This window comes from Orcinus orca, chromosome 20, assembly GCF_937001465.1.
Source record: "Orcinus orca chromosome 20, mOrcOrc1.1, whole genome shotgun sequence".
In the NCBI taxonomy this organism is placed as follows: Eukaryota; Metazoa; Chordata; class Mammalia; order Artiodactyla; family Delphinidae; genus Orcinus; species Orcinus orca.
The window spans coordinates 4,389,208-4,403,313 of NC_064578.1; the positions used below are offsets into that span (position 1 = coordinate 4,389,208).

The window sequence follows — 14,106 nt, forward strand, 5'->3', positions numbered from 1 at the left end:
ACCTCCGAGTCTAGCCCCTCATTTCACAAGAGGCCCAAGACTGAGAATCCTCTCCAGGGCCCCAAAGCAAAACCGTGAACCACCATAGTTCACCCATCCCTCCATCTGTTTGGCCCCCAGCCTCTTCCGCCTCACCACCCCTTCCAAGATTTCTATGACAGGGTCTGAGATTCTTCTCGAACACAAGCACCACGGACAAGTAACAAGGTCCTTTGGCAAATGGGAAGGGCCAAGGACACAGCTGCTCCTGAGGTTTTATTAGAGAAATCTGCCCAATTAAAGGAAGTTGCTGGTTGACTTTTTTCCCCAAAACAAGGAAGCTAATAAAACATTGTCTTTAGAAGGAAGGATAAGTATGCACTTTCCTAGTTTATTTTTCAAGAATCCTATTATGGAGAGAAGCCAGATCTCCTCTGATGTTGCTTCAGCACACAATTATTTTAATGACAGAAGCCTGGGTTTCTATGCAGCTGAGTTTTGAACTCTTACAAACACAAGCCGCCTGCTTCAGGCGAACATGGAAAGTGTGAGCACAGCTCTCAGAGTTGCTGGGCCCCACCTGGGCGAACTTACGAGGAAACGAGAGGAATTTATTGGAAGACACACGGTTGACTCCTAGGGAGTCAGAACCAGACGGAAGGCCATCAGATACCCTGGTAGTGTCCCTCCTCCATCTTCTCTCTATGCCAGTCTACTTACTTGCCTCAACCCATGTGGCAGAGAGCTGCCCCCAGCACCTAAAATTGAATCACAAATCCAGGACGCAGTATGATAAGGCATAGGCTCAGAGGAAGAACCTGATTGGCCCAGATTGAGTCAGGTGACCACCCTTTGTCCAATCACCTACAGCCAGAGCAGCTGACTTGCAAGGTGCAAATATGGCCGCTAGCGTCCGAGCCGCCCGAGGGGCTTGTGGAGCAGAGTTGCGGGGAGGTGGGGTGGGTGGGCTCGAGGATGGAGCCCTTACCTGTGCTTTTCATCGTCTGGTGATACAGAAAATACCTAAGAACAAAAAGCCACTGAAGATTTAAGACGCCGATGGTAAGGGAGCTGTGTTTTATTCCTTAAAACTTGATTTATATAAATTTGTGAAATAGTGAATATGTATTGGAGCCATTTTAAAATTCTGTTCACTAGTGGATTGTAGACCCCTTGCAAGGACCCCACCCGCAGCCTGAAGTTCAGGAACGGAGGTCTCAGATAGCTTCTTGCATAAGGATAATGAACTCTTTGCCGATATCGGCCTTTCTCCCCCAGGGGTGCCTCGCCTGTTTGGGCCCCGGAGAGGAAAGAGCTCGACCTGTCCGCTTTTTAGAAGGTCCCTCTGAGCTGGATTAATCCCCCCCAAGCCGAGGGGCAGGGAGGACCTGCCTGCGTGTTTTCTCCGAATCCTAAAGCAGGTGGAGAGCCAGGAAGGGAGTTGGGGGGGGGGGGGCGGGGAGGGACCCTGAGGCTTAGCACGTGGGTTTATCAGCTAATCAGTCACCTCCTCCTTCACTCTGGTAACCCGTTCCATTCCTGTATTCATTCCTGAAAGTGTTGACCAATGAGAAAACGTGCTTTCATAATGCTGCCAGACCACTCTGGTGAGGGGTGCAGGGCCCCAGGGCCGGGACCTATCAGAGGCTTCAGAGAGGACAGGTACTTGAATTAGCCTTAAAAGGTGCGTTCATTCATTCATTTACTCATTCGGTCACCAAATACTGAGTGTCAGCTGTGTGCAGACACCATTCTAGGTGCCGGGGATACACTGGGGAGATAAACAACAAAGTTCCCGCCCTTGTTACAGGCCAGGGAATTGATTCCACCATTTAGGGATGAGGGCGAAGCCAGCTGCTAGCGTTTAGACCCATCATACTTGTAACCCAGCAAAGGGCTTACGTGCCCGAGTTTCAGAAAGCCAAACTCTGGCAGCGGGAGTTTGCAGCAGGGCACCAAGCAAAGGAGTGGGAGACCAGCCTCAGACCCACTTGGACTTGGTCTTTGAGTTGGGGGTGTTTTAAAGGCAAAGAACAAAGAATCTGGGTTTAATCATGGTCTTGTGACATTTTCTTAATCATAGTTTGGGGATTCGGAATGTCTCTGGTTTCCGATTCTCTGGCCAGGTGGTCCATGGCCGGGGGCTCTGTGAGCTCACGTTGCCCTGGAGGAGCAGCCCGAGTTCGTACATTAATGATGACATCTGTAATGGCCATTTTAGTACACTAACGATGTTATCTACAACAGCAGTCTTAAGTTATCTGATTCTAGCTGATTAGTTAGTGATCAGTTAGGCCGGAATTAAGGTCAAAGGGGACAAGAAAGGGAATAAAGTTTCTGTTAGAGAGGTTAATCATAAACTCGGTTAAGGGAATTCAGTTTTAGGGGGACGCGGTTTCATACTCAGCTGGTGAGACTCCCCGGGCCGGGGTCAGCCCCTCCTCCCCACCTGGCAAGCACTGAGCACCTCCTGCCCGCCAGGCACCGTGCTTAGTGCTTGACCTGACTTTCTCATCCCGTCTTCATGCCAGTTCTCCTCAGTGGACATTGGGTTAGCCCCACTTTGCAGATAAGGGAACGGAGGCTTAAGCCACTAGAGCCTTGTTCGCACCTGTGTGATTTGCTCTGTCCTGTGTGCCGGGAGATTTGTCTGCTCGTCTATCATAATTCTCCATTCATCCGCTGCCCTCTCTGGAGGACGAGGACCTCCCCTAACACAGGAAGTGCTCAGTGGGGTTCCTGGAGGGGACCAGTGTCTTCCCAACCCCCGGATCGCAGGTGTCTGCCCCCCACCTTGGAACCCTTGTTCTCAGCTCTTTCCTCCATGGTAAGGTCCAATAGTAGCAAAGCAGTGCCCTTCCAGGGGAAGAGAAAGGATGACAGGGATGGAGGCTTTCGTGCTGGAATTTCAGGCATCAGGTTGCGGAGAAGATTTTAACCTCCACTTTCCATGCTCCCGGAAGTTTCCCCATGGAATTGGTGGCAGTAAAAGGATACGGGTTGGGGAAGGATCTGAACCCAAGATTTCCCATTTCTATGTCACTGTGATTTACTGGCCCATGGGGCACCTGCCTGCATTGATGCCCAAGGTCCCTCAAATCTTGGGGAGGGTACCTGATGCTTCTGTTCCCAGAAAAGTCACCCCTCAGCTTACGCCTCGCAAAGGAGTCAGTACCCCTTTCTCAGTGGGTCTCAGTTGCTTTAAAAAGGAGAGCAAAATCGAGAGCTGCGGGGTTTGAAGCCATGTATTCTTGCGGGCAGTCAGTGGAGTTAGAATCCAGAGGGGAAGGGTCCCGGCCTTCTGTTCACTGCAGTCATAGCAAGAATGCAGCTTTAACCTCGAAAGTGACGTTGCCTCCTTCCAGTCCAGATGAAATTAACCTGTCCTGCATGGGTGATGTCCTGAGGTCCCCATAAACCTGGATTTAAACCAGCTACCGCTCTGCTGCCTACCTCGGTGTGTGGCCTCACTTCCTCTGAGTCTCAGCTTCCTCTGCTCAGAAGTGAGAGACTCTTGGGTGCCTACAGGGGCCAGGGCATGGGTGAAGCAGATAGGGAGGTGGTGCCCAGGCTAAGTGAGCCTGGGAGACCCCTGCCCTTACTATGTGGGAATGAGGGTTCGGGTTTCTAGAGCTGCTGATTTTTCAAGAGAAACTAGAACGTTGGCTTTTTTGTCCTTTGAAGATTTTTATCATACTTTTGTCATTTTAAAGTTTTTAATTAACATACAACATTCGTGCCCCAAAAAGGTATTCACATGCAAAGTGTCCAGCCAGATGGATTTTTGAGAACTGAACACAGTTCACCCGCATCCAGAAACAGAGCACACCTGCCCCGAAGTCCCACCTTCCCCCAGCCCTCACTATCACTGCCCTGGTGGTTCCCCATCCCCAGAGGTGACCACTGTCCCAGCCTCTAACACTGGACATCAGCTTTGCCGGTTTGTATCAACACTTTACATCCAGGGTGTACTTCTGAGGCTGGCTTCTTTCCCCCACATTGTCTGAGATTCAGGCAGATTTGGGGTGTGCTTGTAAACCATTCACTCTCAACTTCTGCTTCAGTCATTTTACTGTGATGGGCATTTGGGTGCTTTCGTGCGTGAGGCCAATAATAAGAGAGCTGCTGTGAGCATCTTCGCGTGTGCCTGGTGACGTATACACAAACACATTTCTATCGAATTCATGCCAGGGGTGGAATTGCTGGCTCATAGGAAGGCACACATTCAGAGAAAGATGAATTTGCTCTGAAATCTCCCTACTTTATAGTGACAGAAAGCAATGAATATTCGTTTAAACAGGGATTCAGCCAAGTGAAACATTCTTCAGGCAGATTAGGCCTGCTGGCAGCCAGTTCATACACTATGGGCTGGGTTGAACTTGACGGTCTGAATTAACCCTCATAGTCTACAATTAGCTTCATTGGTGTTTTGTCTTCTTAAATTTTTTAACATTTTTCATCATAAAAGAGCTATAACCATGTTATAGAAAATTCAGAAAAAGGAGAAAAGTAAAAAGTATCCCTGAGAGTTCATCCCCCTAAAACAAACATGGTAGTATCTTTGTATCCTTTGTGTTCTAGTGCTTTTCTCCCCCTGTGGATATATGTATATTTTTTCTTACAAATGTGCAATATTGTGCTGCATACATTTATATATTCTGCCTTTTTGATTCAATCGTAAGCGTTTGCATGTTATTACATGGTCTTCCTATCCAACTGTGGTTGGTTTTAGATTCATTTAATTTTCTGGGTGGAGAGAAAACAATTCCTGTCTCTGTTATTAGATTTATCATGACATCTGTAAATAAAAGGGCTGCTGGTAAGAGAGCTTTTTCTCTTTTAAGAATGAGGCTTTATTCCAGGCGCACAGGAAAGTGGTTTTAAGAGCATGAAGTCTGCGGCCGCGCTACGCGGATTCAGAATCCTGGCTGTACTGATGGCCCGCTGCGTGCCCGCTCAAGGCCTCAGTTTGCTGTATCTGGAAAATGGGAACAATACACAGCGTTTACCTCGTGGTTTGTTGTGAGGATTGAATGCGGGGATACATGTCACGTGCTTAGAACAGGGTTTGGCATTTCGATAATGTATAGCAAGGGCTAGCTATTTAGTCTGAGCTACAAGAACTATTTGTTAGGTGTATTTTTCTGCATATAAAACCAATACTTGTTCATTACAGAAACATGAGAATACTCAGAGAGAGACCCCCTGTGAACATTTATGGGTATATCTTGCCAGTCCAGTGTCAGTGCTTATGTAATACGCATGCTTGTCTGCCCATAACTCGAGATCGCAACATAGGGACCGTTTGTTTCTCGGTGACCCCACATTTCTCTCTCTGTCACTTTTGGGAGCTGTTGTCCGTGGGCCTCTTAGGTTTCTGCATGTTTTCAATGGAAAACATGGACCCTCTGTTCAAGGATGTTTGTATAGCGGTGGTTAGACATGGTGCTTCTCTCCAAGTAAAGGCCAGGGTTGTTTTCTGATCAATATTAATACAGAATCTCCCTCCAGGACAAGGTCAGGCAGGCTGCCTGCCCCGCAGAAGAGATCTGGGTGCCTTAAGCTCGGGGTGCCTCAGCAGGGGAGAACATGCAGTGTGAGTGGCATCCTGCCGGGGCCCCCTCATGTCGCCCTGGGGAGCCTGGGCCGATGCTCATGCCGCCTGCGGTGTGCAAGGGATCAAGTCCTTTGTCTCTGATCCAGGAGTCTCGTGTCTCCTGCGGCAGCTATGAAACTGTGGCAGGCTCACCTGTGGGCTTGCACGTTCGGTACAGTCTCTGCTCATCACAGGCCTTGAGAGCCACTCCACAGCCTTCTCCAGCATGATTTCCAGTGGCTGTGTCGTGGTCCCTCATTTTGCTTTTCTGTCCCTCTCTGGACCAATCTCTCATCATCGGAAACAGGTTAGTTTTCGTTTGTTCACTATTTTAACCTTTTTAAAACTTTTACAATGTTGTTAATTTCTGCTGTACAGCAAAGTGATTCAGTTGTACGTATGTATACATTCTTTTTCATATTCTTTTCCATTATGATTTATCACACGATATTGAATATAGTTCCCTGTGTTATACAGTAGGACTGTGTTTAATGTTCTCACTGTGTTATACAGTAGGACTGTGTTTAATTTTTTCACCATTTTCACAGCGTTGCAATGGACAGTCTTGTAGCTAAGCTTGGCTCTCATGTGACTATTTCCGTGCCATAAATAGAAATTCCAAGGAATGACAAGATGCTGGTGTTGGCATATCAATACGCCCATTGTGGATTGAGACCTAGCTGATCCTGAGCCCTGGGATTTTCTGTGTCACAGATTCCCAGCTCTTTGAGAGCAGGGACATCCTCATCCTTGTGTCCCTAATACCAAGCACATAGTAGGTGTGCATCCAGTGTTAGCTGGACTCAAATAGGGTCCGTAAATCAGGAGGGTGCCTCGGCACTGTATTGGATGACGTTGAACCCGCCTGTTCTCTCTCTTCACCGTTGTCCTCCAGGAGACCGTCTGAATGCCACAAAATCACATTCAGTGTAAGGAGATAGGCAGAAGGCAAAGGAAACCTAGGACTTGGGGGGCTGCCCTGGGGGGAGGGGGCCGAGTCAGCTCCTTCACCCCCTAAATCATCCCCACAGTTATCTGTGAGATCCAGCCCTGTTGTCGTTTGTATTTGTAAGTCATTCTTTCTTCTGTGTGGGTCCCATCACCTGGAAAGGCCCCATTTGTTGAAGAATTCTGCGGTTGATGGGCACTTGGGTACTGCATTTCCGGCGTAGGGCTCTTGTGAGCAACGCTGCAAAGAACATTGTAGTACAGGTGCTCATACAAGTAGGTGTTCCTCTTGGGTGTCTACGGAGGAGTGGAGTTTCTGGTTGATACCGTTATGCCTATGTGCCGCTTCAGCCGGTGCTCCCGAATGGTTAGAAAGCGTTTATTCCATGAATGACTTTCTGGAATCCAAGAATCAGGGCGATGGATAAATCGGTCATCACTGCAGTCAGGGCTGGCCTCCCGGGCAAATGGCCCTGCGCTCAGACGGGCCTGGGCTTGGGATTTAAGGCTCTGTGGGAGCCTTCTTGAAATTCTAAATAATTTTATCTTTATGTTTGTGTTTTGTAAGTGATGTGTGATGGGATAATGGAGCATGCGCCGGGGGCTGGGCGGGCCTGCCTGCTGCCACCTCCCTGCTTCCCAGAATGAGTTTCAGCCACCGGCTCCCCCCTCCGCCCCTCCCAGTAGCCAGGGCTGCTCTCCACCCACTTGTCCCATGAGCAGCCTCTGTCTGAGGGAGCCTGTCATTAAATAACAAACGAAAAACACCGTGACAGTCTGAGAGAGAGAAAGAAGAAAAGGAAAAGAGGAAGCAGAGGAAGAGGTTTTTTTCTGCACATTTTCCCTTCGCCCGGGCCGCAGATTCCTCAGCGGCCCTGGCTGGAGTTCACGCCCTGCTCCCTGTGGCCAAGACCTTCTGCCCAAGTACTTCACACATGTGATCACACTTAACCTCTCACCACCCCGTGAGATCAGCATTACTGTCATCAGCTCCCTTGTGCAGACAAGGCGCCAAAGGCAGGGAGCGTGGAAGTAACCCTCCCGAGCAGAAGCTGGGAGGTGGGCACTGGGCAGGTGTGAAGCCTGCTGTTTCTGCCCCCAAAGCCTGTGCTTGTTACCCCCTTAGGGCACCCGGCCTCCCTGCCGGTCTGCACCCTCTCAGGCAGGAAGGGCCAGCTTGTCAGGGCAAGCGGAAGAGCCTCGTGGAGAAGGGGCCTTCTGACGGCTGGTGTCGCCCAGCGCGGCATCCGCAGAAGGCCTGGCGGACGCTTCTGGCCAGGGGTTAGTCCCCGGGGGGCTGGCGTGGGGCAGTGGGGGGCCAGCAAGGGGGCTCTGCAGTGTGTGCCCCGTGGGTGGGTGATGAGGTCGCGATTCATAATGCGTGAGGGGTCGGGTGGAGACGCCTCTCGGGACACAGGGCCTTTGTTCCCGGCTTGTAATCATCTCAGAGAGGAAGGAAGCAAACAAGATTTATCTCCCAGAGTCTAATCAACTTCCTTTTGGGGAGGCCTCTATCTGTCGCGCAGAACTCTGAATGCCCGCCAGGGAATGCTTTGCGATGAGTTAGTATTGGTCAGACTTTGAAGGGCCGAAGATGTGTAACTTGCTTACAGTGTCTTAGAAAACACGTGTTCTATTGTGTGTGTGTGTGTGTGTGTGTGTGTGTGTGTGTGTGTGTAGCTCCTTTCCAGACCAGCCATCTCACAGATCTCTGTATTGTTCACCCTTCCGGCCTCTATGAGAAGTTTTCTTTATTTCAGTTTGGTTTGCTTTTAAATGGGAGGAGAAAGAAAATGACAGGAGGGGAGATGGTTTGCGCCAATCAGTAGCTCAGCTGGAAATGGACTTAAGGTCAAGGGTCGGCTAATCAATCCCCGAATAGGCTTTGAGGAGCTCCCGCCTAGGAGTGAAGCTCCTGGGAGAGAACACCGGGTGCTTAAGCCGTAAATTCCACGTGGCGGCAGCCAGGGGGCTGCTGACCGAGTGTCACGGGAAGCTTCAGGGCAGATGTGTCTCTTGCCAACTGCTGACTCTGGTTTCCGCTGGACCCTGCCCCCTGGGCCAGAACTGATTGCACGAAGGCTGGACACCCGATCCGCGCTGGGCCAGTCAGCATCTCTGCCCCCTTGAAACGCCATCAGGGCTGATTCTGGAACAGAGGAGATGAAATCCTGGGTGGGGCTGGCAGCCGCTCAGAGAGAGAATAAGCAGGGGTGGAGAAGGGGAGCTCAAGGGGGAGGCAGGGGCAGGGGAGCTAAAGAGAGAGAGACCTCCTTCCCGTTTTCCAGGCCCTGCTTCCAGCACTGCGACATCTAACCACATGCGTGCCTTTGGGTTCCCTGAGACACCCCCTGACCTTCCACTAAATCTCCTTTGGTAATTCAAGTTTCTAGAATGGCTTTATGCAGGACCAGCCACATAATGCTGGGGCCTTAGTGCACAAGGAACCCGTAGGGCCCCTTGTTCAAACATTGTTGAGAATTTCAAGCTGGTGACAGCAGAGCATGAAACCAAGTGGGGACCCTTCTAAGCCAGGCCCTGCGCTGTGACTGTGCAGGTTGTGGGCCCCTGGGAGCCGGCCCTGGGTTCGTGTTACCTGCAACCCAGAGAGTCTTGAGCTAGACAGACAGACCCGGCCGGAAAGGTGGTCTTCCCACCTGAACAAAAGGTATTTCAAAATTCTTCCCAGAACTGCATCAAAGAGGGCAGCCACGGACCAGGAAACCAGAATGGACAGAAAAGAGTCCAGGAATAAAATGAAGGAAAAGGCATCTAGCAGGGAGCCCTGGGGTGGGGTGGGAGCTGTGAGCAAATCCCTTACATTCCCTCCTGCCGGCCAAGTGCAGACAGAGCCCGAGGTCTGGGGGAGGAACGCGCCGAGGGCAGAGCAGTGCAGCCTGAGGACCCCACAAGGGGCCACCACAGTATGTGACAGTGAAGAGGGGGAGTCTGGCTCAGATCAGCGCAAAGAGAACCTTCCCTGAGCCCAGTGCAGCGGAGGGGGGCCCCATCAGCCGTGCGGAGAGCGGGGCTGCAAAGCACCATGGGCACCTCTCAGTGATGCAGGTGCACATCCCCTCTCTTGGTGTCTGCCGCTGTGTTTAATGAACTGAGGAATTAACTGAATCCTCTTCTCGTTCTCCTTTGTGAGTTCAAGTATCCCCTTCCCATCTACACCCCCAAAGGCCCATCCCCAGCTGCTGTCACGTTTGGGGCTTAAGGCTTCAACCTAACGAATTCTGAGGGGACACAGACATTCAGGCGATAACATCCAGCTGTGTGTGGGTCTTTGCCTTCTGATCCGGCTGTGTATCCTGACTCCGCTGCTGTCAATACAGCTTTGCCGTGGAAATGGCTCTGTGCTGAAACTCGTGACTTCTTTCAGTGAGTCTCTGAATGTGGGTGTGGTCTGGGAACCCTCGCCGCAATGGGCGTGTGTGGTTTCTTGCTTTTTTGTTTCTGGTAGGTAGTTCTGTTCCTTTCACAAGGAACACATAAATATGCTCTAAGATTGTGTCGGACGAATGCGCAGCCACGATGTTATTTCTGCAACAAGATCCCATTCTCGGTGCAGCATCCGCATTGAGTGTTTCCAGCCGCCGCTCGGCCCGGTGGCTTCCTTCCCACTCCTGGCCCTTGGCTCTGACATCCCTCCGACGAGGGGGAGATGGTCGGAACCCACGCCCGCCTCTCCTCCTGCCACTGAAGCCAGGAAACTGCTGGGGTACCCTGGAGCAGGGCCTCACCCCTGGAAGGGAAACCAAGCGTGTGCATGCTGCCAGAAACCAGAACTCCCAAGTAGAGAAGGAGACTGTGAGCAGTGGAGGGGCACGCTTCCAGAACTGGTTCCGAGGTCCTCAGTCGCTCCTGGGGAATTCCTCTCAGGAATGCAGAGGCGACTGGCCGTTCTTTTCTGGAAAGGTCACTGCTTGCATCCCATGCACTGTCCCGGTGACCGTCCTGGTTGCGCCCCAAATGAGGGAATCAGAACGGAGTGATTTCAGCCAGCAGAGTGGGCAAAAGATCGCTGTGCCAAAAATGCAAACCCGGCAGAGCCCAGAGTGCTCCTAAATTTGCAAGTCGGTAACATTGTTGCGTTCCTTTGTTCCTGTTCTGGCTTGTCTGCTTGGACAGCGCGTTTGTCCAGAGTTTCCCAACTGGTCCCCGGGGGGCTGTCTTCACACCGGGAGATGACGCCTCTCCCGGCTCCTGGAAGCCGAGGATGGAGGAGGGGAGGGAGAGCAGGCCCGGGGGTGGCTCTTGGGAACGCAGCACGCAAGCCCAGGGTTCCAAACGGTGCAGGCTGAGTGACATGGCAAGAGAGCGCAATGGTTAGAACAAGGGCTGGGGCATCAGACAGACTTGGTCCCCCGCCTGCCTCGGCCCCAGGGAATGGGGGCAAGTCAAGTGACCTCTCTCTCTCTCTGAGGGTCTGCTTCCTCATCTGTAACATGGTGACAGTATTTGTCCTTCACCTGAGGGTGAAATGAAATTGTGTGTGTGAAGTGCAGGCACTGGGCAGCGGTGGTTCACCTCTGGCTCCCTAGGGCCATCGCGATCGCTTGCTGGCGGAGGGTGGAGTGGGGGAAGGAGCTGACCTTTATCGAAGCCAATAAGGTACCAGGAACTTTAGATTTTCTTGACTCCAAACAAGAATCCCGTGAGGCAGGGCAGGACTTTCCAGACTTTAACGTGCAGACACATTCCCTGCAGGATCTTGCTAAACTGTAGATTCTGGTTTGGCAAGTCTGGGGGTGGGGGGTGAGATCCTGTGTTTCTAACAGACCCTGAGACCTCACTGCTGCTGCCGGACCATGACCATACTTTCCTGCAGCCTGGCCTGATTTGTCCTCTCTCCTTACTGTCCATCTCCTAAGCGCCCACCCTCCCTGACCGGGTCGCATTCTTTTTTTTTTTTTTAATTTATTTTATTTTTGGCTGTGTTGGGTCTTTGTTGCTGCGCGCGGGCTTTCTCTAGTTGCGGTGAGCGGGGGCTGCTCTTCGTCGTGGTGCGCGGGCTTCTCATTGTGGTGGCTTCTCTTGTTGCGGAGCACGGGCTCTAGGCGCGCGGGCTTCAGTAGTTGTGGCGCGTGGGCTCAGTAGTTGTGGCGCACAGGCTTAGTTGCTCCGCGGCATGTGGGATCTTCCCGGACTAGGGCTTGAACCCGTGTCCCCTGCATTGGCAGGTGGATTCTTAACCACTGCGCCACCAGGGAAGCCCAGGTCGCATTCTTCTGTGACCCTTTCTCCTGGTCCTGTTGTATTATCCTTCACAACACTTGTGATCGAGTGTTTATGTACATTTTAAAGATGGGGAAACTGAGGCCAGCTAAAGCGTGGGCGCAGGTCCCACGGCTAGGGAATCTGCAGAGCTTGGCTCCTGGGCCGCCTGTCTTTACCCGGAGGCTCTGCCGTCTCTGTTTGACGGTGGGTTCATCACAAAAGCTGTTCGAGGCTAAAGGCCAAGGGTATTTCTGCCCTTAAATTCAGTGAGTTTTGATCCTTTTCATGAGCCAAACCCACTCCTCTTGTGTTTCCGTTCTTTCCTCTGTGGCAGAGGGCAGCATTTAAAGCTCATTGATGCCGAACCACATGCCCGAGTGTAAGTCCCAGCTCCGACCTCCTTCTGTGATTTTGAGGGAGTCCATTAACCTTCCTGTGCCTCGGTTTTCTCAGCTGTAACACTTGAACCTGCCTAATGCCTGAACCTGCCTCCGAGATGATCAAATAAAACAGTGCCGGTGAAGGGCTCAGAGCAGAACCCGACAGGTTGTGAGCCCGATACGTGTGCTTGGTGTTGTTACATTTTAAAATAACAACAAACCTATGTTTGCTCAAAGAACAGCGCTCTGTTGGAAGATTCTTTTGGCCGGTTCCTGGGTGGCCAGGCAAGCTGCCCTTTCCAGCTGTGTGACATTAGGCAAGTTCCTAGACCTTTGTGAGCGGCATTTCTCCCACCTGCAAAATCAGGGGTCGTCCTCCCCACAAGATTCCTCTGAGCAGTCGGAGAAGTACTGGGTCTAGAGAGCAAGGGACTGAACCTGAGAGTCTCTGCCTTGGAACCAACGATCTGAGATTCACACGGGCAAATACAGCTTCAGAGGGAGAATCGTGCTTCTCTGAGCCTGGCGCGTGCACCGCTGGAGAGCCTCTGGGTCGTCGTTGATGGCGCGGCCGCTGTCTCCCTGTTTCCCACCTTGTGGGCTGCCGAGGGGCTGGGCTCGTCATGTCCATGGTGGGGTTGGTGGGCCTTAGAAGAGCATCGGGAACTCTTCAGTCCTGACCAAAGAGGCAACACACCCGAAGTTCTCCGAGGCCTCGGCCTCCACCGCGCATGTGCTGGGGCCGCTCGCCCCCGCTCTGGGTGTCCCGTGGCTTTCCGGAGCGGGAGGTTATGGAAGGTCGGGGCAGCCTCTTGGACTGTGCTCTCTGAGGGCGATTTGCGTGGAATCTGCTTATGCTCTTAGCTTGGCCGGTTCGGATGAACAAAGGATGGAGGCAGAGCCCCGGGGCCACGTGGCTGCAGGGAGGCCAGGAGGGAGTTTGGGGTCAGCAGGAGAGGGGGAGCCCTCCCCCAGCCTGGGGCTGAGGTGCTTCTCTGCACACAAGGCTTGTGGGGTGGGGAGTGGGGTGCTGTCAGTTCCAAGGTCGGGCTGGGGAGAGGGGCGATGGGGGCAGCCCTAAGACAGAGCTCCTGAAAGTGTCTGGGGACCACTGGCTGGTCAGGAGGGGCCTTCCTTAGGTTCTTCTGGACAAATGGTCAGCAATTCCCTGAACTTTCATCTCGATGTAAAGTAAGGGATGCTTAGCAGTAACTCAAAAAGCGAGTTATTAAGTTATTGTAATTATGAAGTTGGTGTCCATGGGATGCGGAAAATATTAAGAAAAAGTATGCACGTCCTTCTCTGCGCTTCCAGGTGGGACTGATGGCAGGATTGCCTGATGGACATCTCTCCGGTCTTTATAGCTCTGATCAGGGAAATGGGTTATGTTCCTATGAGAAAGGGCACAGCGGAAAGATGCAGGAAAGAGGAGACCAGGTGTTTAAAAGGGAGAGAAGGATGGGAGAGAGGAGAGAGCAAGGGTGCTGGGGAGGGAGAGAGAGGGTCGGCTGCTGCTTGGGGTGGGACTTTGGGGAGTGAGATGCACACAGAGGACACGTGTCATGTTGTGGCCATGGGTGTCTCGAATCCCATTCCTGGATGTGGGGACCCACCCACCTGCCGGGTCCTGAGCTAGAAGCCAAGTTGAACCCTGTGCCAATTCAGAGGCCTGGTTGGAATTAGACGTGCAAGAGCCTGATTGGGTGGGAAGCCTGTGAGGGATCGGTGGGGAGGGAGAAGGAGGGGAGACCCACGGTGCGGGTCTGACACCCGGGAAAGGAGACGCAGAAGGAAGAGGCTCGGCCTGCAGGGCAGCACAGAGGGGGTCTTGGCCCAGCTGATGGGGAGCCCCAGAGAGAAGGTGAGGTGATGGAGGAGCCCCCCGGGAGGCTGGAATGACCCATTCCTCCAGGTCTGTCCTCGGCTGGGAGCAGGGAGGCTGCTGAGTTCTCTCTTGGAGAGAGATGTGAGCAGTGCACC

General features: G+C 52.3%; 1 protein-coding gene across 2 annotated transcripts in view; it reads left to right on the plus strand.

Moving 5' to 3' along the window:
- The first annotated feature begins 897 nt into the window (after window positions 1-897).
- MEAK7 (MTOR associated protein, eak-7 homolog) overlaps window positions 898-14,106 on the plus strand; it is a 69,560-nt gene continuing 56,351 nt past the window's right edge. The window contains exon 1 of one of the 2 annotated variants that reach the window (XM_049704079.1): window positions 898-1,041. The gene's annotated coding sequence lies outside the window, so the exon portion shown is untranslated. Of the gene's footprint in view, window positions 1,042-10,578; window positions 10,603-14,106 lie in introns of those variants that run through there. The other variant, XM_049704081.1, reaches the window with a different exon arrangement.